Raw genomic sequence first — 21,987 nt, 5'->3', positions numbered from 1 at the left:
GGAACTCCCTTCCTAACAGCACTGTGGGAGAACCTTCACCACATGGACTGCAGCGTTCAAGAAGGCAGCTCACCACCACCTTCTCAAGGGCAATTAGGGATGGGCAATAAATGCTGGCCTCACCAGCGACGCCCACATCCCATGAACGAATAAATAAAAAAAAAACTACCAGTATTGCAACACGACACCAACAGATGTTGCTCTCACCACTATTATTACTAATTATTCTTTATTTAAAGTGCAGTAAAATAATTGAGAACTATCAAGGTAAATTATACATATTTTTTTATTCTGAACAGTTTAGTACTATTACAAATGTGTTACTATATAGACAGATGGACAAAGGCAACTTAGTGGTGAGTGGGTTCAGGTCACAGTTTAAATAGTTCTTGAAGAAGGCAAAGAAATGGTAAGTTGTTAATGCAGCACAAGACCTTCTTGTTGCCAGAGCACTTGTTTTGGAAACTGTAAAAAAAAAATCCAAGATGAAATTGTGCTTTGCAATGTTAGTAAAGAAACACCTTAACATGTACAAAATTTCTCTGGCCAATATCTTAGTGAAGATATAATCCTTTTAAAATCAATGCAGTTATATACTAATATTGCTAAGCGTAATTTAAACTCAACGGAGTATTATGGCATTCTCTTTGGAAATCATATATATCAGCATAAACACCACAGTGACACTTGCTACCTTATCCTCATTATGTGGTAGCTCTGTATTTCACAGTCACTGGAGTACAATTTAAACTAGATCATTTTGTATTAACATATATTCTATTGCTTTCCTGTTTTGGTTACCATGGCACCTTGTTTCGTATTATATCTCATACCTTGAATCTGCATGGCAATGAATTATACAAGCAGCTTACTGGAAAGTTAGCTTTGATTAAGTCTACCCTTAGGCTCGTTTCATTGCTTTTAATAGAGAAATCTGAACTCTGGATTCTGATTATTATATCTGCTTTTATAATGTAACACCTAAAAACCCAGCATTCGGAGACACTGGAGGTTTTCCTTGAGAAGGCAGTCAGATTGATTCACAAGACCACTGGCTTCTGACAGCATCCCTTAGAAACTTTCTATTCAAAAATGTATGCCTGCAACAGCTCAGTATCTATCTGACTGCTGCTTTTATGAATAAGGCTGTTCATAATTTGATGCCTTCTCATCTTTTGTGCTTTGTTATTCCAATATCCTGAAACCAGATTGGCACAGAATTATCGAGTTATTGCTGGATGGGTCACAGTATTTCCAAACATATTAGAAATATCTGCTAAATAAAAACTGTATATTTTAAAATAATCGTTGGTGGTTCTTCTTTCTTTAAAGACCGTTCCCAAACAGGTACCCACAAATAACTTCAATTTCATAGACAGAATGGTTTCACAACAAAGTAATTAATTGGAACATTTATTACATTAAAGGTGCTTTATAATTGTTGTTGTTGTTAATGACTTTCGATTGGGCTGCAGTCTCTCTGCTACGGAATTCTAATATTATACAATATATTACTTTTCGTGTTTTGGGATTGTTTATATTTCAGCAACAGAGCAAAGGACTTCCCTTGGTTTCTGCTTGGCTAGGACAGCTCAGCAGGCAACAGAGGAATGGGTGGGTGCACCGAGTACTGGATAATTCATCTGTATATAATTTCCAGTTACTGGCTTCTCTGCCTAGGGGCTGACTGTTGCATATATTTCTTTCTGGTTGTCCAACATGAATAATGATGACCACCCACATTGCTCATCTCTGCCACTGCATGCCGCCAGAGGTCAATTCTTGAATAACAATGCTTATTACAACGAGGGCAGAAAAATGCACTGATGGCCTGTGCCTGGTCCATTTTCTTTCTATCTACTTGCTATCACAAATCATGTTCTTATTGGTCTCAAAATTGGCAAAGTTGACTATAATTTTGCACTGGCATCTTGGATGATCTGCTTCTTCCCTGCTGCATATTGGTATTTTATAGAACTTTTATCACGCCTTCAGAACCTTTTTGTTGCATTTTCATTGATTGCCATGTTTGCGCACAGCATCACATGCAATGCAAACATATTTTGGGAACTTGCTGTGATCCACTTCGATGATGTGTTCTGGTTAATGGAGTTGTACCCTCATCACCATTGCTTGTGTGCTGGTCATATTGGATTGCCTGAGCACTTTCAGCTTATTTTATGTGACCTTACCATCAGCATCATAGTAATGATCTAAGATGGCAGATGTGAAACTGTGAAACTTTTCAAGTTCTTTCAGGTGGCATCTGTAGACAATCTGCTGGATTTTCCTTTAAATGAGCATCTGTTTTCAGGCTGTTTTGGGATGCTAATCTAAGTAAAATGAGGCAGTAATTTCTACCATCTCAAATTCACTCGTAAAAACTGCAACTGAATTGTCCTCTTAAAAAAATGCTTAACCCCTTTAACGCCCAGAAGGAGCCTATCCCAACACATTTAAATATGGTCAAGTGGGCTTGATGAACTCCCCTGTACAATTTCCCCAACCTCTGCCCCAAAGCGAACCCTAAATATTGCTGCCATTATATAAGTGATGGTGTGTGCCACTAAGTGGTATCCCTGAGGCAGATGCTGCTTTGAAGAGGCCATTTTCTTATATGGAGTTGAAGGTTTGCCTTACTTTGCCTGCATATTGATTTTAGCTGTTTGGTGCTCTGGGGGTTGTGTCAAATCTGTTACTGTCACGTTTAGTCAGCTCTACAGATATTACAGTTGTGGCCTGGGGACATGGATTTCCAAATGTGAATCACTTTATTCCTATATTTTGAGGAGGAGGAGGGAGCGGCGATGGAAGAGGCAAGATTGGGGGTGCTTAGAGTGAGGTATCACAGAAGATGTTTGTTCCGTATACGCAGATATCCACTCACCATGGTTTACAGACCAAGAAACTCTTATTTAGATTTCTCTGCATGTCACTGCCTCAGAAGGCTGCATTTATCACCAGAGGCTACTGGGGGGATATGTCAACTGCTGGCTGAAGACCAGCAGTCCACTTCCATCGGGAGAACAGCATTGTCTGTATCGGTCAAAGTCACCATTACCTTAAATTGGTCCCTTCTGTGTTCCATCAATTGCTCCATGCACCTGTAGGATCCCAGCTCGTCTGCAGAACTAGATTGCTCTCTCTCTGGTTCCATTGGGAAGGAAATGAAGTGAAAGGCATGCCTGAAGAGAGAATCATTTGCCTTTTTTATGCAGTGGTGAGCTGCTGCCTAACAGGTATGGCAAAGGTCACCAGAGAACAGCATCGTCTGTATCGGTCAAAGTCACCACCACCTTTAACATTGTGTTAAAGGAACGTTAGCAGCATGGACACTTGTTTTTCCCCATATGAATGCACGCATCCAGTGATGATGAGAGGTATAAGGCATTGTCCCTTTAAATGAACTTTCCTTCAAGACGAGCAGATGCCTTTGTTAGTTGTGCTCGCCTTTAAAAGGAGATGCTTTCAGTGTTTCAATGTAATATGGGGTGCACTCCAATGACCAGCCTGCATTCTATCCAGTGTGAAGGGATGACTACACAGTGTGCAAGTAGTATTAGGTGCCAAAACATGCAACAGCGAGGCACAGGGAGCCTTTTCTTTCGGCAACCACCAAGTTGCAGCTACAGCTTTACAGACATGGCTGTTAGGTGTGTAAGAGCTGAGAGGTGGGGCTAGTCCTTTCTAAGCTGCATTGCTGATGTGGCACCATGTGGACTCAGTGCTTGTTGCATTCATAGGACGTGCATTCCTTTCATTTGAGTTGGCACACTTTAGTCAACCGTACTTTGGCACACATCCCTGGTCCAGATAACAACTTCATTTACTCCCGCCACCAATGGAAGTAGGAGACTACATTGACTCTGTCACATATTGCCTTGGTTTGGAATCTTCCCTTCTACTGCACCTCCTCCAGCAGCACATCCCAAGTCACCATGTAGAAGGTCGTAGCTCTGGCACTTGGTGCTTAGCTATTCTTTTCACCATAGTCAGCCACAATGTTCTGCATGAGAAGAAATGAGTAACAGTAAGAGGTACTATTTTGCAGATTTCCCACCCACATGCTGCAAAATGTACAGAGAGCCTATATTAATTATAGTAAAGAGCTGACCTCACTGAATGTGGCTTATCTAGCAGTGTGCCACAATCTCAAGGCCATTTTCCCTGTGAATGAGGAAATCAGCTCTGCTATCCTCAGCTCATTCACACATTGAATATATCAACACGGTAATCTGATAGAGTTTATCTTTATTATCTGAGCCTGAAGCCATTCTAAATCTTTGAAATCACTTTAACCATTTGGGTCATTCTTTTTGTATGCTGAAATTAAATTTATCTACTGGGCTAATGTGGAAAGAAGGTATTTATCTCCACTTTCAAACTGCAGCTTTACTCTTACTGATTTCTAGGCCTCCCCCCTCTCCCCCCTATTTTTATCTTCCATCTGGTCTTTGGCAAACTTAGTTTTCCTCAGTCTCCATGATTCTTCTCATGAGGAATTGTTACTACGTTGTATTAGGCATCTGTTACTATGACCACAGACATGGAATACTAACAGCAATAGTATTTTATTCTAAGGAGCTTTTCTTACACTTTTACCTGTCTCCTCTCCTGTATAAATTCAAGTTCTTTCTTTCTTCCTTACTTTCTCATGTTGTGTTCTTCTAAAAATCGGTTCTCATTGCAAATTGAGGGGCAACCAGCACATCACTCACTTAATACTCCCCTAACCCCAACTTTTTCTTACATTATGCAAAATGATTTATATCCTTGTATTATAACTGGGTAACTCTACGTGGAGTATAATGGCTACTAACCTCCAGGGTGGAAAAGGCACACAGAGAGATCCAAAGATCTGTTATAACTTAGATTTTTAGAAGAACTTAGCTCAGCTTACCATTAACTGTACTTACTCTCAACGTATCAGCCAGTATGTTGGTTGATCTGAAAGAGACTGATTAATCTGATTGAGTCAAAAATGAGGCATGGACTAATAATCCAGAGAACGTGGCTGCAAATTCCATTCATGACCAGATAATAGAGGTACTGATATAGGAAGTAAGGTACAGTTGAGCTAAGTTCTGTAAGAAACTGAAGAACACCTTTCTCAGAAGTGCATAATCTCGGGGACTTGTGAATAAATAGCAGACAGAAACGAGTAGACCTGGAGTGATGTGAAGGAGCTCCTTAATGCAATTAACACTTGCTCGTTATTGTTATGATTTCTTCCACTTCTCCTTAACCATGCTGTAATTAACCTGGAGTGCTTGATGCCTGAAGTTGTTCTATTATTCAGCACTAACATCCCTTACTTTAATGAGCACAAAATACACTTGTTTCATTTAAAGTGAACAGTTTTACGATGTTGATCTCAAGAATTTCAGCATTAATTGAATAGATATAAATGATTTCACTACTAAAATTGAAACACAATGAAATCAATTTTCTTCATGTGTGATTATTTTTGTTACATTGCTGCAATTTACACAATTACTTTTTAACTTTCCTCACCATTAAAATTATGCATAAAAGACTGAAGTACTAGGATATATTTTCCAACCAACTGTTTCTGTACAAATGCTTAACACCCTTCCCTTTTTGCATTTTTTAACACTGGTGTTAATCTGCTTAAATGGGCTAATGTCTGTGATAGAAAAGTGCACAGAGGGAATTATTACAAGTTTGTTAAGGATTCGTACAAGAACACATTGGTTGAAAAATATATCCCACCATGGCCATGATGGTGTGTTCTGGGTGTACGAATGCTCACCAGTTCCAACCTTGAAAGTCGTCTTTGTTGAACAATAACCACTATCTGAGATTCAGTGCCAAAAACATCATAAAACTGCTCACTTTAAATGAAACAGATGGCGTTGGCTGCTGTATCCCTGGCCGGCCTCCCACCTACTACCTTCTGTAAAATTGAGCTCATCTAAAACGTTGCTGCCCGTATCCTAACTCACACCAAATCCCACTCACCCATCACCTCCGACATCGGCTCCCGGTCCGACAATGCCTCGATTTTAAAATTCTCAACTTTTGTGTTCAAATCCTTTCATGGCCGCGCACCGCCCTATCTCTGTAATCTCCCCCCCCCTCAGCCCTACAATCCTCTGAGATCTCTGTGCTCCTCCAATTCTGGCCTCTTGCGCATTCCTGATTTCGTTTGCTCCAGCATTGTCGACCGTGCCTTCAGCTGCCTAGGCCCCAAGCTCTGGAATTCCCTTCCTAAATTTCTCTGCCTCTCTACCCCTCTCTCCTTCTTTAAGTCACTCCTTAAAACCGACCTCTTTGATCAAGCTTTTGGTCATCTGTCCTAATACCTCTTAATGTGGCTGTGTCAAATTTTGTCTGATTATGCTCCTGTGAAGAGCCTTGGGACGTTTTACTACATTAAAGGCGCTATATAAATGCAAGATGTTGTTGTTGAATCAAAACTGGGCTTCAGCAAAAGAAATGGAGATGATGTTTGAGTTTGGACATCCTGGGCTCAATTTTGGAGGGAAGTAGCGGGTGCATTAGGGGGCGGGAGGGCTCCGAAAAATCACGGAAATCCTGAGTGGGTTCGGAACCCGGCTCCAACCCGCAGACTTCCGGGTTCCCCACTGATGCATCTGGGTGCGTGCGTGCCTTCTGAATGCGTAAGTCCCACCGGCAATTAAAGCCGGCAGGATGATACTTTACACAGTTGTTTAGATAGTTTAATACTTGAAGCACTTAATTTTCTCCACATTGAGGCAGGGGTCCGATTTTGAAGCATCCTCAGTGTGTTCCCCGTGCTGTGGGAAACACTCCATGTTCTAACAGACGTGTTTCAGCCAGCAGCCAGTTGTACATTCAAATGCTTGTTTGACAGATGGGGAGAAAAGGTGAGTTCTTGCAGCAGGGCACTCAATTTTTTCAGACAAACTTTTGGCTGCGAGATCTTTGTGGTTTCACTGAAAATTCTTACTTTCCACTCACAATTCTTCTGTTTACACATATTTACCTATTTTTCAGACCCCCTCAAACTCACACTATCAGGATGGGGGGGGGGGGCGCCTTGCATTCACCACTACATCCCAGGACGAGCAACATCACCAGCCCCGCCAGGCACAGCGTCCACCTCCGCAACTTGGAGTTCCACAACACAGAGCCTCAGCATCTGCACTTGTCCAATAGATACAAAGTTCTTGCAGCCCTGTTGGACGAATAAGGGACTGGAGGGAGGATGAGCAAACTGGCCACAGCACCGTGGTTCAGGGGGCCATTCAAGTGGGGGGAGTAAAAAGGAATGTGGTTGTTGTAGGCGACAGTGTAGTTAGAGGGATAGACACTGTTCTCTGCAGCCAAGAGCGAGAGTCCCGAAGGCTGTGTTGCCTACCCGGTGCCAGGGTTAAGGACATCTCCTCAGGGCTGGAGAGAAACTTGGAATGGGAGTGGGAGGGGGAGGAACCAGTTGTCGTGGTCCATGTAGGTACCAACGACATAGGTAGGACTAAGAAAGAGGTTCTGCTGAAGGAGTTTGAGCAGCTAGGGACTAAATTAAAAAGCAGAACCACAAAGGTGATAATCTCCGGATTATCACCTGAGCCACGAGCAAATTGGCACAGGGTAAATCAGATCAGAGAGATGAATGCGTGGCTCAAAGATTGGTGTGGGAGAAGTGGGTTTCGATTCATGGGGCATTGGCACCAGTACTGGGGAAAGAGGGAGCTGTTCCGTTAGGACAGGCTTCACCTGAACCATGCTGGGATCAGTGTTCTGGCAAACTGAATAACTAAGGCGGTAGAGAAGGCTTTAAACTAGATAGAGGGGAGGAGGGCTCAGGTGGGGGCGAAGTTTAGATTAATAAAGAGAAAAGACAAGGAAGTAGTACAGGAAAGTGATGGGGGTAATGGTAAACAGAGTGTGTCAGGAAGGGACAGAGCATACAAACATAAGAGTGCACTAGCAAATGGGGCCGGGATAGGAAAGAAAGGTAAAAAGTCAGAATTAAAAGTTCTTTATCTGAATGCACGCAGCAATCGTAATAAGATAGATGAATTGATGGCACAAATAGAAACAAATGGGTATGATCTCGTGGCCATTACAGAGACATGGTTGCAAGGTGACTAAGGTTGGGAGCTAAATATTCAGGGTTATTTAACATTTCGGAAGGATAGGAAAAAAGGTAAAGGTGGTGGGGTAGCTCTGTTAATAAAGGATGAAATTGGTATAATAGTGAGAAATGATCTTGGCTCAGAAGATCAAGATATCAAATCAATTTGGGTGGAGGTAAGAAATAGCAAGGGAAATAAATCACTGGTGGGAGTAGTATATAGGCCCCCTAACAGTAGCTACACTATAGGGCAAAATATAAATCAGGAAATAATGGGGGCTTGTAAAAAAGATAATGCAATAATCACGGGCGATTTTAACTTTCACATAGATTGGACAAATCAAATTGCCAAAATAGCCCTGAGGAGGAGTTCATAGTTTGTATTAGGGACTGTTTCTTAGACCAATATGTTGGGGAACCAACCAGGGAACAGGCTATTTTAGATGTGATAATGGGTAACGAAACAGGATTAATTAATGATCTCAAAGTAAAGGATCCCTTGGGAAGCAGTGATCATAACATGATAGAATTTCACATCCAGTTTGAGAGCAAGGATCTTGGGTCTGAAACGACTGTATTAAATTTAAGTAAGGGCAATTAGAAAGGAATGAGGGCAGAATTGACGAAAGTGGACTGGGTAAACAGATTAGATGGTATGATGGTGGATAAGCAGTGGCAAAATTTAAAAAGTTATTTTATGACTCGCAACAAAAATATATCCCTGTGAGGAAGAAAGACTCCACAAAAAGGGTGAACCAACCATGGCTAACTAAGGAAGTCAAGGATGGTATCAGGTTAAAAGAAAAAGCATACAACATGGCAAAGATTACTGGTAAGCCCGAAGACTGGGAAAACTTTAAAAACCAGCAAAGGATGACAAAAAGAATAATAAAGAGGGAGAAAATAAATTATGAGAGTAAACTAGCAAGAAATATAAAAACTGACAGTAAAAGCTTCTACAAGTATATAAAAAGGAAGAGGGTAGCTAAAGTAAAAATTGCCCAGGTATGTCCTGTCCACAAAAAGCAGGACAAATCCAATCCAGCCAATTACTGCCCCATCAGTCTACTCTCAATCATCAGCAAAGTGATGGAAGGTGTCGTCAACAGTGCTATCAAGCGGCACTTACTCACCAATAACCTGCTCACCGATGCTCAGTTTGGGTTCCGCCAGGACCACTCGGCTCCAGACCTCATTACAGCCTTGGTCCAAACATGGACAAAAGAGCGAAATTCCAGAGGTGAGGTGAGAGTGACTGCCCTTGACATCAAGGCAGCATTTGACCAAGTGTGGCACCAAGGAGCCCTAGTAAAATTGAAGTCAATTTGTCCTGCTTTTTGTGGACAGGACATACCTGGGCAATTTTCCACATTGTCGGATAGATGCCAGTGTTGTAGCTGTACTGGAACAGTTTGGCTAGAGGTGCGGCTACTTCTGGAGCACAAGTCTTCAGCACTACAGCTGGGATGTTGTCGGGGCCCATCGCCTTTGCTGTATCCAGTGCACTCAGCCGTGGAGTGAATCGAATTGGCTGAAGACTGGCTTCTGTGATGGTGGGGATATCGGGAGGAGGCCGAGATGGATCATCCACTCGGCATTTCTGGCTGAAGATGGTTGCAGACGCTTCAGCCTTGTCTTTTGCACTCACGTGCTGGACTCCGCCATCATTGAGAATGGGGATGTTTGCAGAGCCTCCTCCTCCCATTAGTTGTTTAATTGTCCACCACCATTCACGACTGGATGTAGCAGGACTGCAGAGCTTTGATTTGATCCGTTGGTTGTGGATTCGCTTAGCTCTGTCTATAGCATGTTGCTTCCGCTGTTTAGCATGCATGTAGTCCTGATTTGTAGGAGTTGTAGGGGGAAAACTCTCCAGTGGCTGGACTCATACCTGGCACAAAGGAAGATGGTAGTGGTTGCTGGAGGTCAATCATCTCAGCCCCAGGACATTGCTGCAGGAGTTCCTCAGGGCAGTGTCCTCAGCCCAACCATCTTCAGCTGCTTCATCAATGACCTTCCCTCCATCATAAGGTCAGAAGTGGGATGTTCGCTGATGATTGCACAGTGTTCAGTTCCATTAGCAAACCCCTCAGATAATGAAGCTGTCCATGCCCGCATGCAGCAAGACCTGGACAACATCCAGGTTTGGGCTGATGAGTGGCAAGTAACATTCGCGCCAGACAAGTGCCAGGCAATGACCATCTCCAACAAGAGAGAGTCTAACCACCTCCCCATGACATTCAACGGTATTACCATCACCGAATCCCTCACCATCAACATCCTGGGGGTCACCATTGACCAGAAACTTAACTGGACCAACCATATCAATACTGTGGTTACAAGAGCAGTCAGAGGCTGGGTATTCTGCGGCGAGTGACTCACCTCCAGACTCCCCAAAGCCTTTCCACCATCTACAAGGCACAAGTCAGGAGTGTGATGGAATACTCTCCACTTGCCTGGATGATTGCAGCTCCAACAACACTCAAGAAGCTCGACACCATCCAGGACAAAGCAGCCCGCTTGATTGGCACCCCATCCACCACCCTAAACATTCACTCCCTTCACCAGCGGCGCACTGTGGCTGCAGTGTGTACCATCTGCAGGATGCACTGCAGCAACTCGCCAAGACTTCTTCGACAGCACCTCCCAAACCCGCGACCTCTACCACCTAGAAGGATAAGGGCAGCAGGCACATGGGAACAATACCATCTGCACGTTCCCCTCCAAGTAACACACCATCCTGACTTGGAAATATATCACCATTCCTTCATCGTCACTGGGTCAAAATCCTGGAACTCCCTACCTAACAGCACAGTGGGAGAACCTTCACCACACGGACTGCAGCAGTTCAAGAAGGCGGCTCACCACCACCTTCTCAAGGGCAATTAGGGATGGACAATAAATGATGCCCTCGCCAGCGACGCCCACATCCCATGAACGAATTTTAAAAAAAGATATAACGACAGCCACATCGCCACCAGGTCTACAATTGAGCATGCTATAGGGCTGCTCAAGATACGATTTAGGTGCCTTGATCGTTCTGGGGGAGCGCTTCAATATGCACCAGACAGATTGGGACGCATTATAGTTGTCTGTTGTGCCTTGCACAACACGGCACAACAGAGAGGGGTGCCGCTTGGGGAGGCCCCATCCACATCTGCCATCCATATTGAGGAGGAGGAGGAGGAGCAGGAGGAATCCATGGGCAGTGCAGCGGCTCACCTTGCTGCTCGTGAGGCCAGGGAGTCACTGAAATGCGAAAGGTTCTCCTAACATCAGAAAGTGTGAAGAGTCCAGTCCTCAGACCACCTGGATAGAGCAGCGCCCACACCAGGCCGCCCACCGCTCCCTGCATAAAACAGTCCTGCAACTACACATACACCCACTGTAAAGTGACCCAATGGGTGGCATCAAGTGTCGCCGTTCATGGTGAACTTCATGAAAGGGCACTATCACAAGCCAGTCAAGAATGGCCAAGTAGTGGTCACAATAATAATATTTAATGTGATTTTAACAAAAAGGTAAATATAAATGAAAAACATGAATATCTGTCAAACACCCTTGTGCATATACCCCTCGTGCTTAAAAAACCTTCGCCTTTCTCTTGCGGCTACTTCTACGTGGTGCATCCCCTGTGGCTGCAGCAGAGGTAGTGGCAGGTTGCTCATGTTCATGGCCTGGCTGCTTAGATGCTTTGGGCCTCTGTCTTCTGGGTTTTGAAGCCCTTGAGGGCCCCTCCAAAGACTACTCCAGCTGCACCTGTGCAGGGGCAGACTCGATCACCTGGAGAGGAGGCAGCATTGCGGGTACTGGTTGAGAGAGGGGCAACGGGTGAGACGTGGGAGCGCTTTAATTGATGTCCCCACTTCCATGTCCCCTTTTGCCATGATCCCTCCCCTGGGCCAGGGCCACATCACTCTTACCACTCTGCTGGATAATAGTTTGGAGGACATGTGTGATGCTTTGTAAAGCCAGTGCTAGTGTATCTGTCTGCCTGTTTAAGGCGGCAGAATGTTGTTCACGCTGAGTCCGAACGGCTGTTGTCAGGGCCTGAATGGACTCATTTGAGGGCCGTGCTTGAAGCTCAATGGAGTCTAACCTTCTCTCCATCGCAGACATCCCCGCACTTACCTGTGGCACTATCTCGGACAGTTGCTCACGTCCCTGCGACACTATCTCAGAGATTCCCTCCCGTACCTGTGCCACTATTCCACTCATGCAGGAGTTGGACTCCTCCATCCTCTGCGCGATTGTGAAGAGTGAGCATGGCACTTGTTCCAGTACCTTGCAAATGTGCTGCTGCCCCTCGATCATTCTCCTTTTAAAGGATGGCCCCCAGGATTCCGCATTTGCGTCCAGCTGAGCAGATCCTGGAGAGGAGTGCTCCCACCAACGCGGACTCTCTGCAGCTACCCCTGCCACCAGTGTCTGCTCATGCTCACATGTATGTGGTAACTCAACAGGTGCCAACCCAACTAACTGAGGAATAGGACCCACCAAGGTGTGAGTATCTGCGCTGGTGCATGGCTCGCTCAGATGTGACGGTGCACCCTCAGAGGCCGACAGGTCCTCTGAGAAATCGCCCTCTGCCATCACAGCGGTTGCTGAAGGCCCTGTAAGAGAACAGAAGGCAATATTAAGCATCATCACAGATGTGTCATGTTGTGATGAGCATACTAAGATGCTGAAGATGGCAAGGCATGTTAACATCAATTCACATTGTATGTGATGAATGTTAAAGGTGTCCCCAGATGTTTGTCGGGTGCCAGTCTCGGCGTGCCCAATGGACAGGCACTTGAGGGTTTGTCTGAGCTCCAGCGCCTCCTGCTCCGTCTCTGTGAGGACGACAATTTGTTCCTGCCCCCCTCCGGTCCTTGCCCTTTCCCTTGCATTTTGCGCTCTCTTCTTCTCGAAGGGGAGAAAGAATAGACGTGTGAGTGAGTGATGGTGAAGTGGCCAACCAATGAATGCATTGGTTTGGGTGATGCTGACCATGAAAGAGATGTATCAGAGGGTGAGTATGAGACACAGCCATCACATTGGATGAGGATTAGGTTGAGTGGTAGTGGTGGGGTGAGTAATGGGGAGGTGAGGAAGTGCTGAGGAAGTGTAGGTAAGTTGAGGATGAGCCTTAAGTGGGTGTGAGGAGTGATGTGATGGAGTAGTATTGGCAGTGCAGAATGAGTTGTGGGGGGGGGGGCGCGGTGGTTGGTGACGGTGATGTGGAAGACTGAATGTGGGAGAATCAGTAAGTGTACTCACCATGGCTGACCTATTTAGGTCATTGAAGCGCTTCCTGCACTGGACCCAGGTGCGCGGATGTTGCTGCTGCTGGTGACCTCCTCTGCCACCTCGAGCCAGGCCTTCTTGGTGGCAGAGGCAGGCCACTTCCTCCCATTCGCCGGGTAAAACAGATCCCTCCTCCTCCTCACCCCATCCAAGACCAGGTTATAGTCCAACTGTTTTATTTGAAAATCACAAGCTTTCGGAGGCTTTCTCCTTCGTCAGGTGAGCAAGTATCTTGCTCACCTGACGAAGGAGAAAGCCTCCGAAAGCTTGTGATTTTCAAATAAAACAGTTGGACTATAACCTGGTGTTGTAAGATTCCTTACATTTGTCAACCCCAGTCCATCACCGGCATCTCCACATCATCACCCCATCCAGTCGCACCTGGAGTGAGGCATCATTGAAACTTGCAGCAGCCTTGTCCCTGTGATGCTCCATTGTGGTGTGTGGGTGTTTGCTCCAGGAAAAGCCATTGGAGCAATGACCCTTTAAATAGAGCTCCTCCAGCTGACAGCCTGTGATGCGACTGTGCAGTCTGCCCGCTGCGCAGCTTTCAGACAGCAAACCCGGAAGCCACATTAAGTGGCACCAATTGAATTGTGATCGTGTGGGAAATGGACCTTTTTTTATTGTTCGGGTTACGCCCTTTCACCCCTCCACTGCCACCCTACCTCCACTCTAATATCAGGGCCACTATTTCTCATTTCATTTCTTACTCAAGTGCCAAAAAAAACTTGTAACTCTCATTAGAAGTTTCCTAAATGTCCTCCAGTGGTGCTAATATGATGCATTTATTTTAATTGCAATAGAAAAACTAAGTGTGATCACTCTCTGGAACTCGTTTGGTTTTGTTAATCAAAATTTCAATTTTTGTAGCCAAAATATTTTGCATTGCTGCTATAATTTTATCTCAGTTGAACAATTTGTGTACAAATAGTGTACATAAATTGTCCAAACACATGATTTCACAACTGAATTAACAATTTTTTTAAATTGAAAATTGTTTCCTCTTTTAAATTTCTTGTGCTTACCAAAGTGAAGGATATGTGAGCTGGGGAATGGTTCACTTTCCATTTTAGGCACCAAGTTTCAGCAGCAGCATTGGCACTAAGTACTTTCAGGTTAGGTAAAGGACAGCCCAGTGCAGAGAAAGCTCTCTCTACTATTTGTCCTGGCTTTTGTGAACAGGACATACCTGGGAAATTTTTCACATAGTCATATCTGTACTGAAATAGCTTGACTAGGAGGACAGCTAGTTCTAGTGTGCAACATTTCACTCCCACAGACAGTATGTTGCTAGGATCCTATTTGGCCAACTCTTCTCTAGCCCAAAACTCTTTACACAAACATAATTCATGCTCAGAGTCTCATTGTCCATAACATATTATGAAGGGAATTAAATAGCACCATCCTGCTTGTAGCACTAAACAATTGCAGTTGGACAAAACAGGGAAACATGAATGATGCTAATGGTACATACTTAGTCACTCGACGTGCACCGTCTGGTCCCTACACTTCGTGTACTGTAAGGATGGGATAATTCTGAAATTCTGGTAGGTTTGTGCCAGCTTGCTCTGAAGATTTTAGTTTCAAATGGTGCAAGAACAGACAGCAGTAATCCAATTTCCAATAAATGGAAAGGTCGGCTTAAGTTACTCCCAGGAATTTTTGAAAGACCAGGAATTTAACTTGGAACTTTCTGGTCCACATGGCTTATTACTACACTGGTTGGCAAGAAATCTCTATTCTGTTGCTTTAATCATTTAGTGGGCTTTCACTTTTTGTGATGCAGGAAACGTCCAAGTATTACTAATTTTAAACTGGCTAAGATTGTAAAAGATATTGGATCAGATTTTCTGAGGAATTATTGCTTTCCCAGCAGTTAGATCGGTGGGGGGAGGAAGGATTTGGTCGGAAAGCTGATACAAGGAATACTCAACGATTATGATCACTTTTGGGATTTTCGGCCGGACGTGACCTCAGACATATTCAAATAAGTAACAGTGGAGTAATGTCAGATGTGCCCCAGTGAGTGCAATTGATGCGTTCTCTTCCCCCACCTCACCCACCCTCTGGCAGTGTAGCTGGTATTCTGAGAGACCTGACCCCAGTAAGCAGCTGCAGGTATCAGAGTCCTGCACGGCAGTGATTTTGTATTTCCCCTTCTCCCATGGAAGGCAGAAACACTGCCGAGAGCCCACCAACAATATTCAAATTAAGCTGAACCTGGAAAAATTCACTGGGGTGAGTGTCAGGTCAGATGTGTGAGCGGATGTCCCACTCCGTCATATATCCAAGTGTAGAAATAATGGTGAGAGCCTCACAGCCTCGTTCTCTGTGGTGCCACTTGAAGCTTAACAAAACAGGTCGCAAAATATGTTGTGTTGGGCAGTAGTGTTAAGCTAACAAATGCCTCATATTTTTCTCTTTCAATGGTCCTATGAAATTGAATTTGTACTTCAAGATGCACTTCTGTCATGTGTGAACTGTTGAATCTTGGCTGCTTAGATAAAGAATCCTTTGTAGCTCTCAAGCAGTCAGCATGCCAAAGAGTTCAGTGCAATTCTGTCAAAGACAGTGACACTTGGAATCATTTCCATTGAGAACAAATACAGTTTGCGGCCTACCACATACTGAGAAGGCAAAAGATCTAAATTTTCCCATTAGTTCAGGGCTGAAACTTCCTGTGAAAGAAGACAGCCAGCATCTGTAGGCTGGCTCTTTACAAACCTGAAACCCTACTGAATCCACTATTCTTTACATCAATGTTTGTTTTCTTCAGACTTCCCCCTCATGCAGAGCATCAATCTGTTAATAGCACAGCATCCATCCAGTTCATACATAGCTTTTACTTCTACTTGCCAAGACTTGCCATTTTATAGTGAGCCTTGTTTTCTTCAGACATGTCCTTTGCTTATTTAGAACTGAAAACTGTTCCTTTTATAAAAATACCTAAGGTTTGAATTGGGCATGCCAACATAGTAGGTTTTGTTGACACCAAATCCAGCACTAATTCCCTTTCTTAGAAATGCATTTAACAACCATCTTGCATTTGGAGTTCTGATTCCAAATGTGCACATAACACATATTGGACTATATTTATTGCAAGGTTTAAAAACAAATCCCAATTAGACAATGGACACAATGCAGTTGTCCATGCAGTTGTCAATCAATCCCTCTAGTGATCTGGGGAGATATAAACATGGGTTGTTAATTGCATATCCTGAGGATACTTTAGTCCTGTCAATTCAATGGGACTACATCTACTGCCTTGTGAACTGTCTGCAATTGCCCCAGGGTCATTTAAGGGTGCAAGTATGAACTTTTTCATGGACATTCTTGGTGTTTTCTTCTTGCACTGTGCCTCAGTTAAAGGCTCATTTACATGCTGCCCCTCTAAGATATTATTCTGAGGCATGCGGGTCAGTAGCCAAGGGGTAAATTTTAACGGGGAGCCTGGAAGAGGGCAGGGTGGGGTGGGGGGGGCGGAATTCTTGATGGGAAACCTGGAATATGGGTTTCCCGGATATCCTTACGATTTTGACGGCTGGCTGTCAGTCGGACGGGAGAGCAGCCAGGCAGCAGATGCCATCAGGTAGGTCTAATGAGGGGGGGGTCGGAGGTCATTGGGGGGTCAGTCATTGAGGGGGTCAGTCATCAGGGGTCGGTCATCTTGTGGGGTTGGGGTCTGAGGTCGTCAGGGTGTCAGTCATTGGGGGGTCAGTGTCAGGGTGATCAGGAAGGTCAGTCATCGGGAGGGTCGGGATCGGCGGCTATCAGGCAGGTCATCAGAGACACAGCCATGAGGGGTTTGGAGATCATTGGAGTCAGAGATTGTGGGGGGGGATCGGAGATTGTGGGGGGGGATCGGAGATTGTGGGGGGGGGGGGGCTTGGAGGTCATGGGGGGTGTCGGACATGGCGGGGGGGGGGAGTCGGCCGATCGCGTGTGTTTTATCACGGCAGGTCGGCTTATTGGGTCTGGAGGAAACACTCCTGCTCCTCCTGGCCCACCAGCAGTGCAATAAAGGCACTCACCTTTTGATCCGGGCCTTCTTGCCGCCTCTTACGTGGTGTGAAGCAGGAGGCCCAGGAATCCCGGAGTTAAAAATAGAATACCTGTCAAAATGGTGGCCGGCAGCCTCCTTAAAAGATTTCACTGACTGACCCGCCTCCTGAGAGCGGGTTGTTCACCCGCTCCTCGACCTGTCTCCGTTAAAACCGCAGGTGGGCAGGTTGGAGGCGGGTTTTACTTTTTTACGATTTTTACCTTCGCACCCACCCCCATATGTATGCTAATGATACCCAACTCTATCTCTTACCACCATTCCTGAAGCCACAACTATTCTATACCCGAATTTTAAATGTCACCCATCTGTTAATGTTTTTAATATTTCTATTTTTAGATTTCAATAGCATTGTGTATCTGTTGGGCCAATATTTCTGCAATTTCCACTGTACTTATTATACAGTAGAAATTGCAGAAATATTGGCCCAAATCTTCCTGGATAAATAATGGTGAGTTCACGACGCACACCGTTATTAATGTGGAAATCGGCCAGCAAGTCCAGGCAAATCTCTATAACTTGCTGGTCGATTTACGCTGCTCTGCCGTTTGCCTTGCACAAACGGCATCTCGCCCTCAACCTCCCTGTTATTTTTAACAATTTGCTGGATTTGCACATTAAACTTGACACAGAAACTTAGGCCTCACATTTAACACATAATGACATGATAATTGTTAATGCAATGCCAATCTACCTCTTTGGCTCAGAAAAGGAACAATTTAAAATGTTGAGTCTCATTCCTGCTTGTAGTAAAGTCTTCTTGGAGATTTAAAAAATTTTAAAATTATTTTTTTTTCTTACTTTTCCTTTGACTGTTTTCCCTCTCTCTCTTAATCCAATCTTTCTTTCCTTCTCTTTATTTCTCTTTCTGTACCTGATTTGACTCTAATTCATCATCCTTCTCCATTCTTCCTCTCTTTCTTTCTCAATCCTTAAATCTCATCGGTTAAGGAGATAGACAGTTGATCCCGTCGATCACCAAGGTCCCAGATGCCCTGCTGCGCATTATCAGTTTGCACTTCCATCAACTAACGGGGCAAACATTTTTCGAGCTGAAGGGCGCAGGAAAAAGTTGAACTAACACCACGCATTGTGAGATGTTCCACGCCAGCAAGATTTGGGCCATTATAATTCAAAATCAATATTCTTTAATTGAAACAAAATTGCTACCTTGTTTTATTTAGTGAACCTCTGTGGAATGTGCCAATATTCTGCATCACCACCAAAAATACTTGTTTATCTTGAATTCTGCTGATCTCAATGTACATTGTATTTCTGGAGCATCTTTCATGGAAATCATGCTGTATCAGAATTTATTTATTTCTTATTCAGTAAAGTTATTTAGAAAGAGTTAAAAAGTATAGAAGACTAAAGTGTAGCATGTACGATGAAAGTTCAAACAAAAAGTTGAAACTATCTATACCCATTTAAACGTTATGCTGAAGTGAACAGAATTACATTATTTGTTTGAAATAGATTGTGTCCATTTCTCTAACATATCAAAATTAATAAAAAGTAATGCATCAATTAAGAGCTTACTTACAGGACACTTTTCAAAGCTCTTGTCCTTAAGCATAAAATAGATCAACTGCCAAACTTTTCTGAAGTCATGATTCTTTGGTTTGTGTAAAAAATATAGAAAATGCTGGAAACACACAGATGGTCAGTCAGCATCTGTGGTGAGAACAGATGAGTTAATGTTTCAGATATGGACCCTTCATTAGATGAAGGGCCCACACCCAAATGTTAACTCATTTGTTCTCTCCACGGAAGCTGACTAATCTGCTGTCTGTTTCCAGCATTTTCAGTTTTTTTTATACTCAGAACATAGAATAATGACTTCAGAAAAGCTTAATAGTTCCAGCATCTGCAGGTTTTTTTCTAATCTTTTGTAATGTTAGTGGCACTAAGTTAATTATTTTGCATTGAAAATCATTTGCATACAGTTTTTGCAATGCAATATTCTTCAATTGTGTTGCTCAATACAAAATCTCTTGAAATCATTTAAACGGTGGGAAATTTCATTTTTTTAAAATGCTTTTATGCATATTAATAATAAATCAAATGACCAAAGAACCATTTTAGCAATGCATGGGCTGGATAATTAATTATATCTTACAGTATCATTCTTTCAATAGAATATCATAATCATTTGATTATAAAAATCCTAATCTTATAGCACTGGAAAGGAATGGTATTTTGGTGCTCAGATGTCCCAATATTCAAAGTACACTTCTTGATTTTCATATAATTGGAAGTTCAGGTAACAAGACCTGCATGGATATATGTATTTGTGTTTTTCATTTCAGTCAGAGAATATTCATTAGTTTAGGTATTTTCTCCATTGAACATGTTAAAGAATTAATGCAAAAGCTCCACATTAGTACTTCATATTTGAATGTATGCTGAGTCAAGTTTATATTGGTCAAAAAAATTAGTCCAGCAAGAGCCTCCTTACCATAAAGAATAAGCTCATCAAATTCAAAATATGTATTTTCAAATTTTACATTCTTCCTTCCGGCTTACTATTCTCCCCTCCCCTGTTAGGTTTCCTCAGGTGATACGCATTCCCTGACTGAGAGGGCTGGACTCACCTTTTCACATACTAGCCTTGAACACTGAATGATGTGCGAGAGCAGCACAGGTTAATGCCTCACTGATCGTTTTATCCTTCTTCCTGTCAAACCACTTAGCCTCAGCTCAGTGCTTCTCCCAGATAGCCAGTCAGATTCTCGGCTGAGAGGAATCAGAGCTTACCTGAGTTCTACTGCACCATTAGCACCTCCAACAGCTGGTGAAGTATCTGCAGTGGGGGAAAAGAATAAGAAAGTCATGTGACACCATATGGTTTCTCTTTGTCCTCTGTTCTCGCCATTTTTCTTCTGAGTCGCTGGAGCATTTAAAATGAGGTCTCTGTCCTACGCATTATAGTGATGACCATGCTATGCATTTGGGGCATGTTACCAAATTAACCTATTAAGTAACATTGTAGCATTTATGCACTTTATTGAAAAGTATGTACTAGACATACAATGCAAAACATTGAGATCAAATGCACATGTAATGAAGGATCTTTTATATTGCTGTTAATCCAGAGTAGACTTTGGTTGTGCAGCCCATCTTCATATTCACCATAGCTTGGGCTTGGGCTGATAAGTGGCAAGTAACATTCGCACCAGACAAGTGCCAGGCAATGACCATCTCCAACAAGAGAGAGTCTAACCACGTCCCCTTGACATTCAACAGCATTGTCATCGCCAAATCCCCCACAATCAGCATCCTGGGGGTCACCATTGACCAGAAACTTAACTGGACCAGCCATATAAATACTGTGGCTACAACAGCAGGTCAGAGGCTGGGTATCCTGCGGCGAGTGATTCACCTCCTGACTCCCCAAAGCCTTTCCACCATCTACAAGGCACAAGACAGGAGCGTGATGGAATACTCTCCACTTGCCTGGATGAGTGCAGCTCCAACAACACTCAAGAAGCTCGACACCATCCAGGACAAAACAGCCCGCTTGATTGGCACCCCATCCACCACCCTAAACATTCATTCCCTTCACCATTGACGCAATGTGTACCATCCATAGGATGCGCTGCAGCAACTCACCAAGGCTTGTTCGACAGCACCTCCCAAACCCGCGACCTCTACCACCTAAATGGACAAGGGCAGCAGGCACATGGGAACAACACCACCTGCACGTTCCCCTCCAAGTCACACACCATCCCGAAATATATCGCCGTTCCTTCATGGAGATGGTCATTGCCTGGCACTTGTCTGGCTGGGTCAAAATCCTGGAACTCCCTTCCTAACAGCACAGTGGGAGAACCTTCACCACACGGACTGCAGTGGTTCAAGAAGGCGGCTCACCACCACCTTCTCAAGGGCAATTAGGGATGGGCAATAAATGCTGGCTTTGCCAGCGACGCCCACATCCCATGAACGAATAAAAAAAAGCTGTTCATTCCTTGATTACCAAGTTCAGTTGGAGTGCCAGACAAAGATCTATGGTAGCAACAAAGGCAGTTTATTAATACATAAGAAAAGCAGGTTATTTGCTTACTTTAAACCCCCTGTTTTGTTCTTGACTATTCAGCTACTCCATGTTGTGCATCATCTTAACACTATGCATTCTCAAGCCTGTTTTCATTTGCTTGGTAAGCATAATTTAATATATTACACACAAATACATTCATTCTGCCAATTTATTCTTCCCAATACAAGCTATTATGGGAACAGCTTATTTGATACTGTCTACACACAGCTCAGCCTCATATTCACTCACATTCTCTACCTTATCTCAAGGTGGAGAGGAATAACCAATTGACACAAAGTATTGCAGGCAGCAGGATCATTTCCTACATAGCCATAATGTATAACACATAATTTAATCATTCTCCTCGTTCATCGTTAACCATAACTTATATCTGATGTACAAATGGGTAGGTCATTGGGCTGATTCTCTGAACGAATGTTCCCGGCAAAGAGCAGCAGTCCCATAAAACAGTGGTCAGGAAGTTGTGCATCTGCAGCCCCTGATTGCGTGTCC

At 43.8% G+C, this 21,987-nt stretch overlaps 1 long non-coding RNA gene across 1 annotated transcript; it reads right to left on the bottom strand.

Annotated features, from left to right (window-relative positions):
- Positions 1-268: 268 nt before the first annotated feature.
- Positions 269-20,241, bottom strand: LOC137341870 (uncharacterized). Its single transcript, XR_010967144.1, has 3 exons — positions 20,193-20,241; positions 3,062-4,006; positions 269-465 (listed from the first exon to the last, which is right to left on the bottom strand). It is a non-coding gene; the product is annotated as an uncharacterized lncRNA (long non-coding RNA).
- Positions 20,242-21,987: the final 1,746 nt, after the last annotated feature.

This window comes from Heptranchias perlo, chromosome 24 (genome assembly GCF_035084215.1).
Source record: "Heptranchias perlo isolate sHepPer1 chromosome 24, sHepPer1.hap1, whole genome shotgun sequence".
NCBI classification, from domain to species: Eukaryota; Metazoa; Chordata; class Chondrichthyes; order Hexanchiformes; family Hexanchidae; genus Heptranchias; species Heptranchias perlo.
The sequence above is the reverse complement of the archived record's forward strand: the minus strand, read 5'-3'. Positions and strand labels throughout refer to the sequence as shown.